The 15,621-nt window shown below is 48.0% G+C and overlaps 1 protein-coding gene and 1 pseudogene across 1 annotated transcript in view; both read left to right on the forward strand.

The window, feature by feature from the left end:
- LOC146032651 (C-type lectin domain family 2 member B-like) overlaps positions 1-15,621 on the forward strand; it is a 191,706-nt gene that overhangs the window by 27,075 nt on the left and 149,010 nt on the right. The window lies entirely within an intron of this gene.
- Positions 7,531-7,647, forward strand: LOC146039877 (5S ribosomal RNA; annotated as a pseudogene).

The following is a 15,621-nucleotide window of genomic DNA, read 5'->3' on the forward strand; positions in this document are numbered from 1 at the left end:
GCTATCAGCTCCTCCATACTCATTTCTTCAAGGGCAGTTAGGGGCCCCCCTGACAACGACCCTTCTCTTGCGGTAACAATTAATTCTGTGGCAAACCCCTCGGTTGTCTGCCCAGATTGCAGTAGCCCCCTTCTAGACCTTTCCTCTGGTTCTATCTGGGGCATCAATTTATTCTGGACTTGTCCTTCAGCCTCAGAATATTGTCCTCTTTGTAGCATCTGGGTAACTGTAGCAATCACTTCCTCTGTAAATTCTACAAACTCTGGCTCCCCCAGCAGATTCCACGAGGTGGCCTCACCTTTACAGTGCAGGAATGCATCCCCCAGGTAACACAACTTGTCCTGTATGCTGGATACTCTCCACCCGCTGATCATCCGCTGAGCTTCTTCCCAGTACTCCCAGATATACTGCATTTTTCTGACAATAAATAACAGATCCGGCTTCCCAGCCTGCCGATACACTGAAGAACCTCCATCCCTGAGCTCCTCTGCTCCAGGGGTCTTGAGGCATCGATTTTCTTTCCTTGGAAACATTTTCCCTTTCACAGGACTGACACCTGCTCACTTGCTGAACATCACCTTATTGCATTTTCCGTTTCCTTACATATGGTCTGATCCTCTGTTCTCTGTGCTTTCTGTGCTCGATGGTTGGTGTCTGAATGATCCCACTGTCGCTGCCGCCAAATGTGAAGATACGGGTTCTTCAATCACTCAGACACCGAGCAGATGAAACCAAAATATGGTTTATTTTTATCACAGCACACACAGGTAGACAAAGACAGGAACAAGATTCAAATGGTAGCATAAAAACATCCAGGTAGCAAAGTCTTTGTAGCATCACAGTCCAAATAACGAAACTATCACTTATTCCACACAGCAGTGATAGCAGATAAGTCCACACGATACCTAGACAGAGCATAACCTCTTAGTCCAGGACAGTCCATCAAAATCTCCCTCCTGGCTTGTGTGCAAGTCATTTTAAAAACTTCTCAATTCCCACAGTGCACAAACCAAAAGTGGGCTTGCAGTGGATCTTGATTGGTGGATTCAAGAGTCAGGTATCACCCCCTCCCAGCTACTGCTGATGCCCCCCCCCCCCTGCTGGGGTCGGTTCCAGTAAGTCTGCTAGTGACCAGAGATATGCAGAGAAGTGTCAACACAAGATACAAAACACAGTCTGATTACATTATGTCCTGATTACCCCCTGTGAACATTTCCTGTTGATAGCAGGGGAATTGGATCACCCCCTGTGAAGATTGTCCCTCAGCTACCACCCTCCTGTGATAGCAGGAACAAAAGTATGGTAATTGGACATAACCTTTTGGTGAATTCTTTCCTGGGTATTTCCTGTCCGACCATATTTGCTTAACAGCATCTAATACTATGGTACACACAGATATGGGGAATATAAACATCTGCAGAGAACAAGAGACCTAAAATGTACATTAATTACTGTGGAGTTCTACAGCCTAATACTATATGATCTGGAAATACACACAGATTTGGGGGATAGAAACATCTATGGAGAATAAGAGGGTACAGACGGACTAAAATAGTACATTAATTACTACACCTAATAAAATATAATAATTACAGTCTTACAGTGAGTCTGATAACCTCACAATATGTATGTGTGGCACCCGGCATTTGTCTTTGTAACAATCTCAATTGTGCACATACGCTCTCCCTTCGGTTAGTTGTACTATCAGTGTTTCGTCCACATTTTTCATTTCTTCTGGGTCGATTACTTGGATTGCCTTCCGCATCTCCTGCAGGAGGAGGGCATAATCCTGTAATGTCTCTCCGGTGTGCTGTTTCCTCCCGTAGAGTTTTAGTTTCAGCTCTGGGAGGCTTTTTGTCTCAAATATGGTTGACAGTTTCTTTAATATCTGTGTAACTTCTTTTTTGTGCTCGTGTGGCCATGATATAACTTCTGAGAGAGCGGATCCGGTCAGCTATCCTATCAGGAATTTGCACTTTTTGTTGATCATGCAGGGTGTATAGCAGGAACGTCGACTCTATTCTATTCTTGAATTCCTTGAATGTGGTACTTGGTGGCTTGTTCGTGTCTCCACTGTAGCTGGGTAGCCATGACGCCTCAAAATAGTATGGGCGTGTGATTGGTGTAGTCAGTGCTGCGGTGGCTTGGTCTTGCTGTCCGTTGCCGCTTCTCTGCCTGGTGCTGGTATTGCTGGTTGCGCGGGTGGTTGCTGCATTTTTCCTGTTCGGTTGTCTTCCTAACCTGACCTGGATCCTGTTCGTGACGCCAAGTGTGAAGGTCACGTTGTAGGGTGGGTAGGGTTACCTTATCTTGTTGCTGGATGACTTCTCCTTGTGCAGCACGCCGGTTGGGAAGATCACACCTCCGTATGAATCAAAGCAAGGCATTTGTTTAGTTATAATTGCTTAAAGTTTTATTCAGTGACTAATAGCAGCAAGCAATAATGGGCATGCAACCACAACACAGTTAATGACGTTGTAACAGAACACCACTGCCCTTAAGTATCAATTACTTATACTTATTCAACTCCGCCTAGCGGAATACCAACAGATTTAAGTAACTCTTAATACAACTTAGTACAACTTAGTCCTTGTGCTGCTGAAAGTGAGGGGGTTGATCCCGCGGGGTGTAACGGGTGTTTGAGGATATAACACTCTCGCTCGACAGCACCAGTGACCACTTGTGGCACTAGCCACTTACCGCAATACAATTACCATATACAAAAAGCAACGCATAAAATATAAGTACAGACCAAATCAACATCAAACATAACCTGAAGACGTCTTCTATTAGCTAATGGTCCTTGAAATAGTCCCCCCTTGTGCACAAGGACTTGTAACCCTCCGAGGGAGTATTCCAGACAATAAGATAGGTGCAAGGATTTTAACACTGTATTAGACTGAAGCCCGGCAATATCAATTTGGACCACAAGATGGTGCTATTCCTCTCTGCATGGGGGCAGCAGCAGCTCTCAGCAAACAGTAAAATGAATTCCCATGTGGATTAACTGAGCTGGATAAAGTAACCTCCAATCACTTGGAGTGTTAGTACAGGTTTCTTCAAGGACAACACTGGCCCTGGGTGGCTCCTTTTGTGACTGTCAATGTCCCTGGTATTTGGGGCCATGCAGGGTTTCACTCTTTAGTGGGGCTGGATGCCATTTGTCCACGGGACACTCAGAGGGGAGGAAAATGGTGGGTGCTCCATATCACAAAAATGGGGCCTGGGTCAGTAACCCTTTGGAGGACTGCACATGTGTGCTGCCTGGCCAGTGGGGTGTTAGTCTGGGGTGACGGATGGGCAGTGTGTACCTGTATGCTGGATCTAGTTGCAGGCTCCTGCGTCACAAGTCCAACCCCCGATGACCGGTCTGTAGGTGATGTGGTGCCAGATCCCCTGCACTCCTGGTCGAGTGTCTTCTTCTGCCGGAGGGCACACTAGTGCGGGCGCCGCAGTGTTGCCGCACTCAGTCGTCTCCTCGGTCCACCGGCTGCTGGGTGCAGGCTCTTCTTCTCTCTTTCCCTCGTGGCAGGCCCTCTCTCTCTATTTGGCGTGTGGCCAGACAGTCTTCGTCCCTGTCGGCTGCATCTCTCGTCCTCCCTCTCTAGTGGCGCTGGTCTCTTCACTTCTCTGCAGATTCCACAGTCTGCATCCTCTCGCTGCTGCGCTTCCGGGTCACACTCTCTTCTCCTTCCTCACCCGAGCTCCTCTCCTCGTGCTGAGACCTCTGACCCCCGAAGGTACCTCCTCCCCCTCGCTCTGGCTGGCAATCAGCCTGGGGACTGTTCTTCGCGCCCTCCATTGCCTCACTATTTTAACCCCTGGGATCTGGTTTCGGGGATTGAACTGGGACTGCGGTTGCTTAGCAACTCTGTGAGCACCGTCCCTGCTGCTTTGGGTTGGGGTGCCACATATGTGTATCAATGAGTATTTTTCAAAGGATAAGGACAGGGATAGAATCAATAGTGTACCTATAGATAAAGAAGTGGTGAAGTTTAAAACTCCAAGTACCTTTGATCCCATGTCAAATAATCCTAACATTAAAGCATTTCTGAGGCTGGTCAATGAGGAGGTATCAACCTGTGCTGATAAGATACCATTTGACAACTTCACAAAAGCTGAGAGGGAGGCTTTGAAGGCATTGAGGTCTGATTATAGTATTGTTATAAGGAAGGCAGATAAAGGAGGGGCTGTGGTCCTCCAAGATTTGGCCAATTATGACAAAAAGATCCGAAGGCAGTTGAGTGACAGTGTCACGTATGAGAAGCTGTCATACAATCCTATGTTAAGGGTTAAAAAATAAATTGAAAGTCTAATCTCAATGGCCTTGGGCAGTGGATGGATTGACAAAGTGCTGGCAGGCTTTTTGTCTGTAGAGCACCCAGGCTGTCCCATCCTTTATACGCTGCCCAAGGTCCATAAATCCTGTATTGAGCCACAGGGTAGGCCGATAATCTCGGCCCGGGACTCAGTGCTGCAACCGTTGGATTTTTATCTACAGGATTGTGTTAGCAGGATAGACAGCTATGTGCGTGACACTGGTCACTTTCTGGAGGGTCTGAAGGCCCTGGGAGAGATACCAGATGAATGTTTTTTGGCAACTATGGACGTCAGCTCCATCTACACCGTCATCCCACATGGTGTGGAAGTCGGTTAGAAAATGTCTGTGCAAGGGTCCATATTCAGGACCACCAATTGAATTTGCCCTGTCATTACTAAAAATTGTATTAGAAAAAAACCATTTCATGTATGACAAAGATTTCTTTTTTCAGTTGTCCGGGACGGCTATGGGCTCGAACCTGGCACCGGGGTACACGTATATTTACATGGATGAGTATGAGCGGAACCACATTGTGCCAGTGTTCGGGTCCCATATCCGTTATTACCGGAGATTCATTGACGATATTTTTATTGTTTGGCAAAGCAGTGAACAGTCATTTTTGGCAATGGTTGAGAGCCTTAACTCCCTGAATACCCCGGTGAAATTTACAGCTATGATTGATTACCAACAAATGAGTTTCCTGGATGTGCTGATATTCAAAAAGGATAGGACGCTTGCCCATACACTGTTTAGAAAAATGACTGACAGGAATACGTTGCTGTCAGCAACGAGTCACCACCCTGACGCCCTCAAAAACAGCTTGTCAGTCTCGCAATTTATGCGAGTGCTGCTCAATAATTCTGAGGAAGACTTGGCAGCTGTTCAGATAGAGGAGACAAAACAAAGATTTCGTGAACGGGGTTATGGTATGAACTCAATCAACAAGAGCCTCACCAGGGCACAGTCTCTATTCTGTAAAGAGACAGTAAGGGAGAAGCAGAAAAATACTGACAGGCTGCTCTTCAGTGTTAAATGTGACACAAGACTGCATTCGGTACAGCGTGCTGTTAAGAAAAAGTGGGAGATTGTAAAAACTGACCCAGACCTCATTAAGGCCCGAAATGGACCGACCTTGTTGGGCATAAGGAGAGGGTCGAACCTAAAAGATCTGCTCTACCGTACTAATGCCAATTCGGATGACCTCAAGGAAGGCAGTAGCAAGACCTGGCTGACACGTAAAAATGGATGTTATCGGTGCCTTGGGTGCACGACGTGCCGGTCACTGATGGTGGGTAGCTCCTTCTTACATCCCCAGACAGGGAGAAGGATTTAATAGGATGGGTGTCTAAAGATAGACGCAGGGAGAACAAAACGGGTTTTTGGGGCACACTTTAAATAATAGATACGTGAAAGAATTGTGAAGAAATGGGGGAAATAAAATCTAACCTTTATTCACTGATACTTAAAATACATACATATATGCACACGTCAATTTTAATGCAATAGACAAATTTTATAAGCACAATAGCAAATGCATTAGGGGTGTAAAAATAAATTATATAATAGTAATGCAGGATGTAACGGGGGTTGTTACATAATAACCGTCAAGTGGGCGAAAATGATTTTCAGGGGTTTAGCCAGATAAGAATCCAATTTGGAACAAGACAGCAAAGGTGATAATCACATACATATCGGGGGTTGGACTTGTGTACCAATGCGGTTGATTAATTTGATTAGGTCTTGCTACGGACCCTCAATGGATAACATACATACAATAACCCCTCTATAATCTTGTGGGTCACAGGTTAAGTTGTTTGTAGTGGAGTTTGTGGATAGAGAAAAGGGAAAAGAGAATGCTCTTCATATGCACTCGCTGCTTCTGCTGTCTGGATGTTAATACAGCACTGGATATTCCCTGGTGGTCTCCCAAGACATCATTGTGAACAAGCCCAATCGGGGCGAAACACGTGTCTTTCCGACGTCAGGGCTTCCCCAGCCACACGGAACCCTCCTCCATTCTCTATCCGGCAATTGCGGTAGCGGCTCCGACAGTGGGAAGCGGTACATGGACAGACTGCATGTCTGTGACTGAACCCCGCTGGTTAGCTTGAAGGTATTTAAACCCTGGTATTATATCTATGTGTATATATCTCTATGTTCACGGACAGACTGGATGTCTGCTACGTGACTCCGAAGCTACCGCCATTTCCCATTTGAGCCGGACGCTCACACTACACCCGACTGTCACCTTAACGAACAGCTCACGGTGGTTATGGTCTGAGAATCACCTATTTTTAAACATACACCCCTCTCACAGGTTAAACACTGTTTTACTGTTTAGCGGTATCCTATGATTCTGAGGCTCTGACCCTAACCCTAGGACACCAGCCGTCCGACGGCTTGCATCTATTATATTGACACTGGTCTTATTTTCCAGAGCATAACCAATTGACCCACAGGCACCAGTACCTGCTGATCCTGGGGCTCTGACCCCAACCTATGGACGGCAGTCGTACGGTGGCTTGTATCAATTATACTGGCACCAGTCTCATTCGTCTGGAGCATAATTACTTGACCCACAGGCATTAGTACCTGCTGCCAGGGATCACCATAATTAACATCTAAATTGAAATTCATCTAATCTAACTCTATTACCTTGCGCACAGCATCGACCAGCTATATAATAGTGGGTCCTAGCACCACTCTTACAACCCATAATGGATATTTAGATCATCTCTACAGTGCAAATTTTCCTGCTCTTAATAGGGGACCAACTGTCGATATTTGTTTTCCATTTGTTTCAATTTATATTTTGTTATTTATTATCAGTCATCCTTTGCCGATACAAGTAAATGTGACATCCTACTATGTATGTTGCAACTAATGACTATTTGACCAGTGTGCACATACATTAACCCATGGTTCATAAAAACCTTACTCACCCCTGCTTGTGGTGCAGTGCACAGTATCTCCCATTACTGGTACAGTAACTACAAAACCCGGAAAACTCTAGCAGTGGGCACATATAACCATCTATTCATATATTTAGTGTATCTGTGCATCCTATTTCTCCTCCTCTGCCTATTTCCACCTTATTATCATCTCTCACCTGGACTCGCTCACTCTCTCATTCACCTGGGTCACACCAGGTGGAAAGCAGAAGTGACATCTGGCTCCCAGTAACATTTGAGGCTCTCTCATCTGACGATATATACTGCCATACATCGCTGTGCCGCCTGATCCCATCCGAACTCAGCAGCTAAGCAGTGACTGGCTGGATCAGTACCTCTTGGGAGACCACCAGGGAATATCCAGTGCTGTATTAACATCCAGACAGCAGAAGCAGCGAGTGCATATGAAGAGCATTCTCTCCCTTTTCTCTATCCACAAACTCCATTACAAACAACTTAACCTGTGACCCACAAGATTATAGAGGGGTTATTGTATGTATGTTATCCATTGAGGGTCCGTAGCAAGACCTAATCAAATTAATCAACGGCATTGGTACACAAGTTATGTATGTGATTATCACCCTTGCTGTCTTGCTCCCAATTGGATTCTTATCTGGCTAAACCCCATAAAATCATTTTCGCCCACTTGACGGTTATTGTGTAACAACCCCCGTTACATCCTGCATTACTATTATATAATTTATTTTTACACCCCTAATGCATTTGCTATTGTGCTTATAAAATTTGTTTATTGCATTAAAATTGACGTGTGCATATATGTATGCATTTTAAGTATCAGTGAATAAAGGTTAGATTTTATTTCACCCATTTCTTCACAATTCTTTCACGTATCTATTATTTAAAGTGTGCCCCAAAAACCCGTTTTGTTCTCCCTGCGTCTATCTTTAGACACCCAGCCTATTCAGTCATTTCGCTGAACTTTCTTTGGGAGCACCGCCAACCTAGTACCACATACCAATTTGTCTAATATTAGGTCGAATGTTGGTCTTCACTAATTCAATTCTTTTCTTATAATAATTTTCTCTAAATAAACTCTGCTTGTGACACTTCACCTAGTTACTAACAAGGGAGAAGGATTTACCTACGGCATAAGCTACACTGCCAACTTGACTTCGTGATATATATCCTTCAGTGCCCATGCAGCCTGGTTTTTGTCGGAAAGACAAAAAGGACCTTTCGTGAAAGAATGACGCAGCATCGTTCTGATATACGCCTGGCGTACAAAAGGGGTAACACTGACAAACCAGTGGCTGCACATTTTGTACAGAAGGGACATCAAATGTCAATGCTGAAATATATGATTATTGACTGGGTCCCTCCGCTACGCCGGGGTGGTGACAGGGACTTGCTCTTACTGAAGAGAGAGTGTCGGTGGATACATGACCTGGACACTGTGGCCCCAAAAGGGCTTAATTAATAAAATCATCTTGGAATCTTTCTGCAATAGGATCTATGTCAAAAAGAGGATTTTTTGGATTTTTTTTGCGATTTTTCGTGATTTTTTAGGTTTTTCATATTTTTTTGGTTTTTCATGATTTTTTCTGCCTTAATTGATATGCTTATCTAATATGCAATATATGGATAAGGATAATATTAGGATTTGGAGGCCCACATTGTGTCTATGTATTGGATTATGGGACACGATGGTGTATCTTTATGAATATCGATGCACCATCGATTGTTATATGTTATTTGTATGTGAGTTGTAAGTTTGTCATATTATTTTTAAATAAATGTGGTAGCATGTGCTAAATATTAAAGAGGGCCCAGATTACCCTGGTTATTGGGTTCATAGTGAATTTAATATGTAGTTTGAGATGTGGCTTAGGCAGAACATATACAGAGCTATAATGTTGGAATTGGAGTATTTGGCTGGAGATAAATATGGCCGTGCGTTCCACCTGTGTTAATGGGTGGAACGCAGGTCAGCTGATGTAGAGCAGAAGCTCCTGGTCCTGGATGACACGCAGGACAGAGCTACTTCCGCCACAGTGGAACGCATGCCGGAATGGCTGTGCTGGATCGCGGCTGTAGCATGAGGCGCGGCGGTAACAGGAACATTAAGCTGAGTAAGTAAGTTATTATATGCGTTATCGGCTGTATGTTAATATGCTTATACTACTCTGCAATATATTTAAGGGCATATTTCCCTGATTGGTAGCTCCTTGGTGGGCGGGACTGGTGTTCCCTTAAATATTGACACATGCTGTTAGGGATTTACCTGTGTGTCTTTGAACGAGGCGGTCATGATTAAGGCCACGTTCTGTGGCCGAAACGTCGACCTGACTATGTGCCTGTAAAAAGCTTTCCCTGCTGTATGGATTAAAAACCTCTTACTGGAAAGATTGAAGCCCTGGTGAGTGCCATTATTACTATTGGACTGTGTTTGTGTCCTTATCAAAAAGGTATCACTGATGTTTCTGTAACTGTGTGTGCCAGCCCTATCCAGGATATATATGTGTGTGTGTGTATATATATATATATATATATATATATATATATATATATATATATATATATATATATATATATATATAGGAAAAAAGGGGGGGTTCTAGGGTTTCAATAAAGAACTTTTTTATGCCTTGAACAGATTGGCACGTCTCATTCGGGAAAGGGACAAATATCAACTGTCATTACACAAATTGTATCAGTGTTGTATATTGCATTGAAGTAACTAGGTGGTACACCATTCAGCGCTCTCCGATAGAACCCCCCCTTTTTTCCTAAATCTCTTGTTTGACTCCCACTAACAGGGGAGTCCTATCGGAGTAGCTTTAACTGGCCCGGCATATACTGGGTCACCTAAGTGTCCATCTCCGTGCTTTGCTCCGCCCCTCTGGAAACCACCTTCTGAAAATCCTGCGTTTGCCCCTGGCTCCACATGCCCACTTATCCAATGCATAACATAGTCCTGAGGTTTGTCCTCTGACCCCTGACACATGCGTTGACCAGGGGCGAATTTAGGGGTCAGGCCGCCCCTAGGCACAACATTTTTGTGTCCGCCCCCACCCCCCCCCCCTATTTTAATGTAATCATATATGTATATACATTGTTATTTATATATTTCATTAGAATTTAACAGAGTGTAGCCCACCTCAATATTTTTTTAAGCACTCTGGACTGCTCACTGTACGGAGGACCCGGAGGGAGGGAGGCACTTATTAGTACAGTGATTAGCACAGTGTCTCCGTCAGTCTCTCTCTGGACTGCTCACTGTATGGAGGACCCGGAGGGAGGTAGGCACTTATTAGTACAGTGATTAGCACAGTGTCTCCGTCAGTCTCTCTCTGGACTGCTCACTGTACGGAGGACCTGGGGGAGGGAGGCACTTATTAGTGCAGTGATTAGCACAGTGTCTCCGTCAGTCTCTCTCTGGACTGCTCACTGTACGGAGGACCGGGAGGGAGGGAGGCACTTATTAGTACAGTGATTAGCACAGTGTCTCCGTCAGTCTCTCTCTGGACTGCTCGCTGTACGGAGGACCCGGGGGGAGGGAGGCACTTATTAGTACAGTGATTAGCACAGTGTCTCCATCAGTCTCTCTCTGGACTGCTCACTGTACGGAGGACCTGGGGGAGGGAGGCACTTATTAGTGCAGTGATTAGCACAGTGTCTCCGTCAGTCTCTCTCTGGACTGCTCACTGTACGGAGGACCGGGAGGGAGGGAGGCACTTATTAGTACAGTGATTAGCACAGTGTCTCCGTCAGTCTCTCTCTGGACTGCTCGCTGTACGGAGGACCCGGGGGGAGGGAGGCACTTATTAGTACAGTGATTAGCACAGTGTCTCCGTCAGTCTCTCTCTGGACTGCTCACTGTACGGAGGACCCGGAGGGAGGGAGGCACTTATTAGTACAGTGATTAGCACAGTGTCTCTGTCAGTCTCTCTCTGGACTGCTCACTGTACGGAGGACCCGGAGGGAGGGAGGCACTTATTAGTACAGTGATTAGCACAGTGTCTCCGTCAGTCTCTCTCTGGACTGCTCGCTGTACGGAGGACCCGGAGGGAGGGAGGCACTTATTAGTACAGTGATTAGCACAGTGTCTTCGTCAGTCTCTCTCTGGACTGCTCGCTGTACGGAGGACCGGGAGGGAGGGCGGCACTTATTAGTACAGTGATTAGCAGCACAGTGTCTCCGTCAGTCTCTCTCTGGACTGCTCACTGTACGGAGGACCTGGGGGAGGGAGGCACTTATTAGTACAGTGATTAGCACAGTGTCTCCGTCAGTCTCTCTCTGGACTGCTCACTGTACGGAGGACCCGGAGGGAGGGAGGCACTTATTAGTACAGTGATTAGCACAGTGTCTCCATCAGTCTCTCTCTGGTCTGCTCACTGTACGGAGGACCCGGAGGGAGGGCGGCACTTATTAGTACAGTGATTAGCACAGTGTCACCGTCAGTCTCTCTCTGGACTGCTCACTGTACGGAGGACCCGGAGGGAGGGAGGCACTTATTAGTACAGTGATTAGCACAGTGTCTCCGTCAGTCTCTCTCTGGACTGCTCGCTGTACGGAGGACCCGGGGGGAGGGAGGCACTTATTAGTACAGTGATTAGCACAGTGTCTCCATCAGTCTCTCTCTGGACTGCTCACTGTACGGAGGACCTGGGGGAGGGAGGCACTTATTAGTGCAGTGATTAGCACAGTGTCTCCGTCAGTCTCTCTCTGGACTGCTCACTGTACGGAGGACCGGGAGGGAGGGAGGCACTTATTAGTACAGTGATTAGCACAGTGTCTCCGTCAGTCTCTCTCTGGACTGCTCGCTGTACGGAGGACCCGGGGGGAGGGAGGCACTTATTAGTACAGTGATTAGCACAGTGTCTCCGTCAGTCTCTCTCTGGACTGCTCACTGCACGGAGGACCCGGAGGGAGGGACACACTTATTAGTAAGGTGATTAGCACAGTGTCTCCGTCAGTCTCTGTCTGGACTGCTCACTGTACGGAGGACCCGGAGGGAGAGAGGCACTTATTAGTACAGTGATTAGCACAGTGTCTCCGTCAGTCTCTCTCTGGACTGCTCACTGTACGGAGGACCCGGAGGGAGGGAGGCACTTATTAGTACAGTGATTAGCAGCACAGTGTCTCCGTCAGTCTCTCTCTGGGCTGCTCACTGTACGGAGGACCCGGAGGGAGAGAGGCACTTATTAGTACAGTGATTAGCACAGTGTCTCCGTCAGTCTCTCTCTGGACTGCGCACTGTACGGAGGACCCGGAGGGATGGAGGCACTTATTAGCACAGTGTCTCCACCAGTCTCTCTCTGGTCTGCTCACTGTACGGAGGACCCGGAGGCACTTATTAGTACAGTGATTAGCACAGTGTCTCCGTCAGTCTCTCTCTGGACTGCTCACTGCACGGAGGACCCGGAGGGAGGGAGGCACTTATTAGTACAGTGATTAGCACAGTGTCTCCGTCAGTCTCTCTCTGGACTGCTCACTGTACGGAGGACCCGGAGGGAGGGAGGCACTTATTAGTACAGTGATTAGTACAGTGTCTCCGTCAGTCTCTCTCTGGACTGCTCACTGTACGGAGGACCCGGAGGGAGGGAGACACTTATTAGTACAGTGATTAGCACAGTGTCTCCGTCAGTCTCTCTCTGGACTGCTCACTGTACGGAGGACCCGGAGGGAGGGAGGCACTTATTAGTACAGTGATTAGCACAGTGTCTCCGTCAGTCTCTCTCTGGACTGCTCACTGTACGGGGGACCCGGAGGGAGGGAGGCACTTATTAGTACAGTGATTAGTACAGTGTCTCCGTTAGTCTCTCTCTGGACTGCTCACTGTACGGAGGACCCGGAGGAAGGGAGACACTTATTAGTACAGTGATTAGCACAGTGTCTCCGTCAGTCTCTCTCTGGACTGCTCACTGTACGGAGGACTCGGAGGGAGGGAGGCACTTATTAGTACAGTGATTAGCACAGTGTCTCCGTCAGTCTCTCTCTGGACTCAGGGCCGGCGCCACCACTAGGCAAATCTAGGCATTTGCCTAGGGCGCCGGCCACTGGAGGGCGGCATTTTGTGCCGCCCGGGTACCTGTCCTACGGCGCTGTCTATTTAAATCTGGCGGCGGAGGCAGCGGGGGTCCCTGCAGTCCATTAAAAATCACGAGCGCTATCCCCCGGGCTATGCGGAAGCGCTTCTAGTGTGAAAACTCTGGCAGCACGGCGCACGCTGATCTCAGCCAATCAGCGTGCTGCCAGTGTTTTCACACTAGAAGCGCTTCCGCATAGCCCGGCGGATAGCGTTCGTGATTTTTAATGGACTGCAGGGACCCCCGCTGCCTCCGCCGCCAGATTTAAATAGACAGCGCCGAACGACAGGTACCCCCCCCCCCCCCCGGCACCGGGGCGCCCCCAGCCCGACTCGCCTGGGGCGCTCCGGTGCCTTGCACCGGCCCTGTCTGGACTGCTCACTGTACGGGGGACCCGGAGGGAGAGAGGCACTTATTAGTACAGTGATTAGCACAGTGTATCTGTCAGTCTCTCTCTGGACTGCTCACTGTACGGAGGACCCGGAGGGAGGGAGCCACTTATTAGTACAGTGATTAGCACAGTGTCTCCGTCAGTCTCTCTCTGGACTGCTCACTGTACGGAGGACCCGGAGGGAGGCACTTATTAGTACAGTGATTAGCACAGTGTCTCCATCAGTCTCTCTCTGGACTGCTCACTGTACGGGGGACCCGGAGGGAGAGAGGCACTTATTAGTACAGTGATTAGCACAGTGTATCTGTCAGTCTCTCTCTGGACTGCTCACTGTACGGAGGACCCGGAGGGAGAGAGGCACTTATTAGTACAGTGATTAGCACAGTGTCTCCGTCAATCTCTCTCTGGACTGCTCACTGTACGGAGGACCCGGAGGGAGGGCGGCACTTATTAGTACAGTGATTAGCACAGTGTATCCGTCAGTCTCTCTCTGGACTGCTCACTGTACGGAGGACCCGGAGGGAGGGAGGCACTTATTAGTACAGTGATTAGCACAGTGTCTCCGTCAGTCTCTCTCTGGACTGCTCACTGTACGGAGGACCCAGAGGGAGGGAGGCACTTATTAGTACAGTGTCTCCGTCAGTCTCTCTCTGGACTGCTCACTGTACGGGGGACCCGGAGGGAGGCACTTATTAGTACAGTGATTAGCACAGTGTCTCCGTCAGTCTCTCTCTGGACTGCTCACTGTACGGAGGACCCGGAGGGATGGAGGCACTGATTAGTACAGTGATTAGTACAGTGTCTCCGTCAGTCTCTGTCTGGACTGCTCACTGTACGGAGGACCCGGAGGGAGGGAGGCACTTAGTAGTACAGTGATTAGCACAGTGTCTCCGTCAGTCTCTCTCTGGACTGCTCACTGTACGGAGGACCCGCAGGGAGGGAGGCACTGATTAGTACAGTGATTAGTACAGTGTCTCCGTCAGTCTCTCTCTGGACTGCTCACTGTACGGAGGACCCGGAGGGAGGGAGGCACTTATTAGTACAGTGATTAGCACAGTGTCTCCGTCAGTCTCTCTCTGGACTGCTCACTGTACGGAGGACCCGGAGGGAGGGAGGCACTTATTAGTACAGTGATTAGCACAGTGTCTCCGTCAGTCTCTCTCTGGACTGCTCACTGTACGGAGGACCCGGAGGGAGGGAGGCACTTATTAGTACAGTGATTAGCACAGTGTCTCCGTCAGTCTCTCTCTGGACTGCTCACTGTACGGAGGACCCGGAGGGAGGAAGGCACTTATTAGTACAGGGATTAGCACAGTGTCTCCGTCAGTCTCTCTCTGGACTGCTCACTGTATGGAGGACCCGGAGGGAGGCACTTATTAGTACAGTGATTAGCACAGTGTCTCCGTCAGTCTCTCTCTGGACTGCTCACTGTACGGAGGACCCAGAGGGAGGGAGGCACTTATTAGTACAGTGATTAGCACAGTGTCTCCGTCAGTCTCTCTCTGGACTGCTCACTGTATAGAGGACCCGGAGGGAGGGAGGCACTTATTAGTACAGTGATTAGCACAGTGTCTCCGTCAGTCTCTCTCTGGACTGCTCACTGTACGGAGGACCCGCAGGGAGGGAGGCACTTATTAGTACAGTGATTAGTACAGTGTCTCCGTCAGTCTCTCTCTGGACTGCTCACTGTACGGAGGAACCGGAGGGAGGGAGGCACTTATTAGTACAGTGATTAGCACAGTGTCTCCGTCAGTCTCTCTCTGGACTGCTCACTGTACGGAGGACCCGGAGGGAGGGAGGCACTTATTAGTACAGTGATTAGCAGCACAGTGTCTCCGTCAGTCTCTCTCTGGACTGCTCACTGTACAGAGGACCCGGAGGGAGGGAGGCACTTATTAGTACAGTGAT

This window comes from Crinia signifera, chromosome 1 (genome assembly GCF_055691185.1).
Source record: "Crinia signifera chromosome 1, ASM5569118v1, whole genome shotgun sequence".
NCBI classification, from domain to species: Eukaryota; Metazoa; Chordata; class Amphibia; order Anura; family Myobatrachidae; genus Crinia; species Crinia signifera.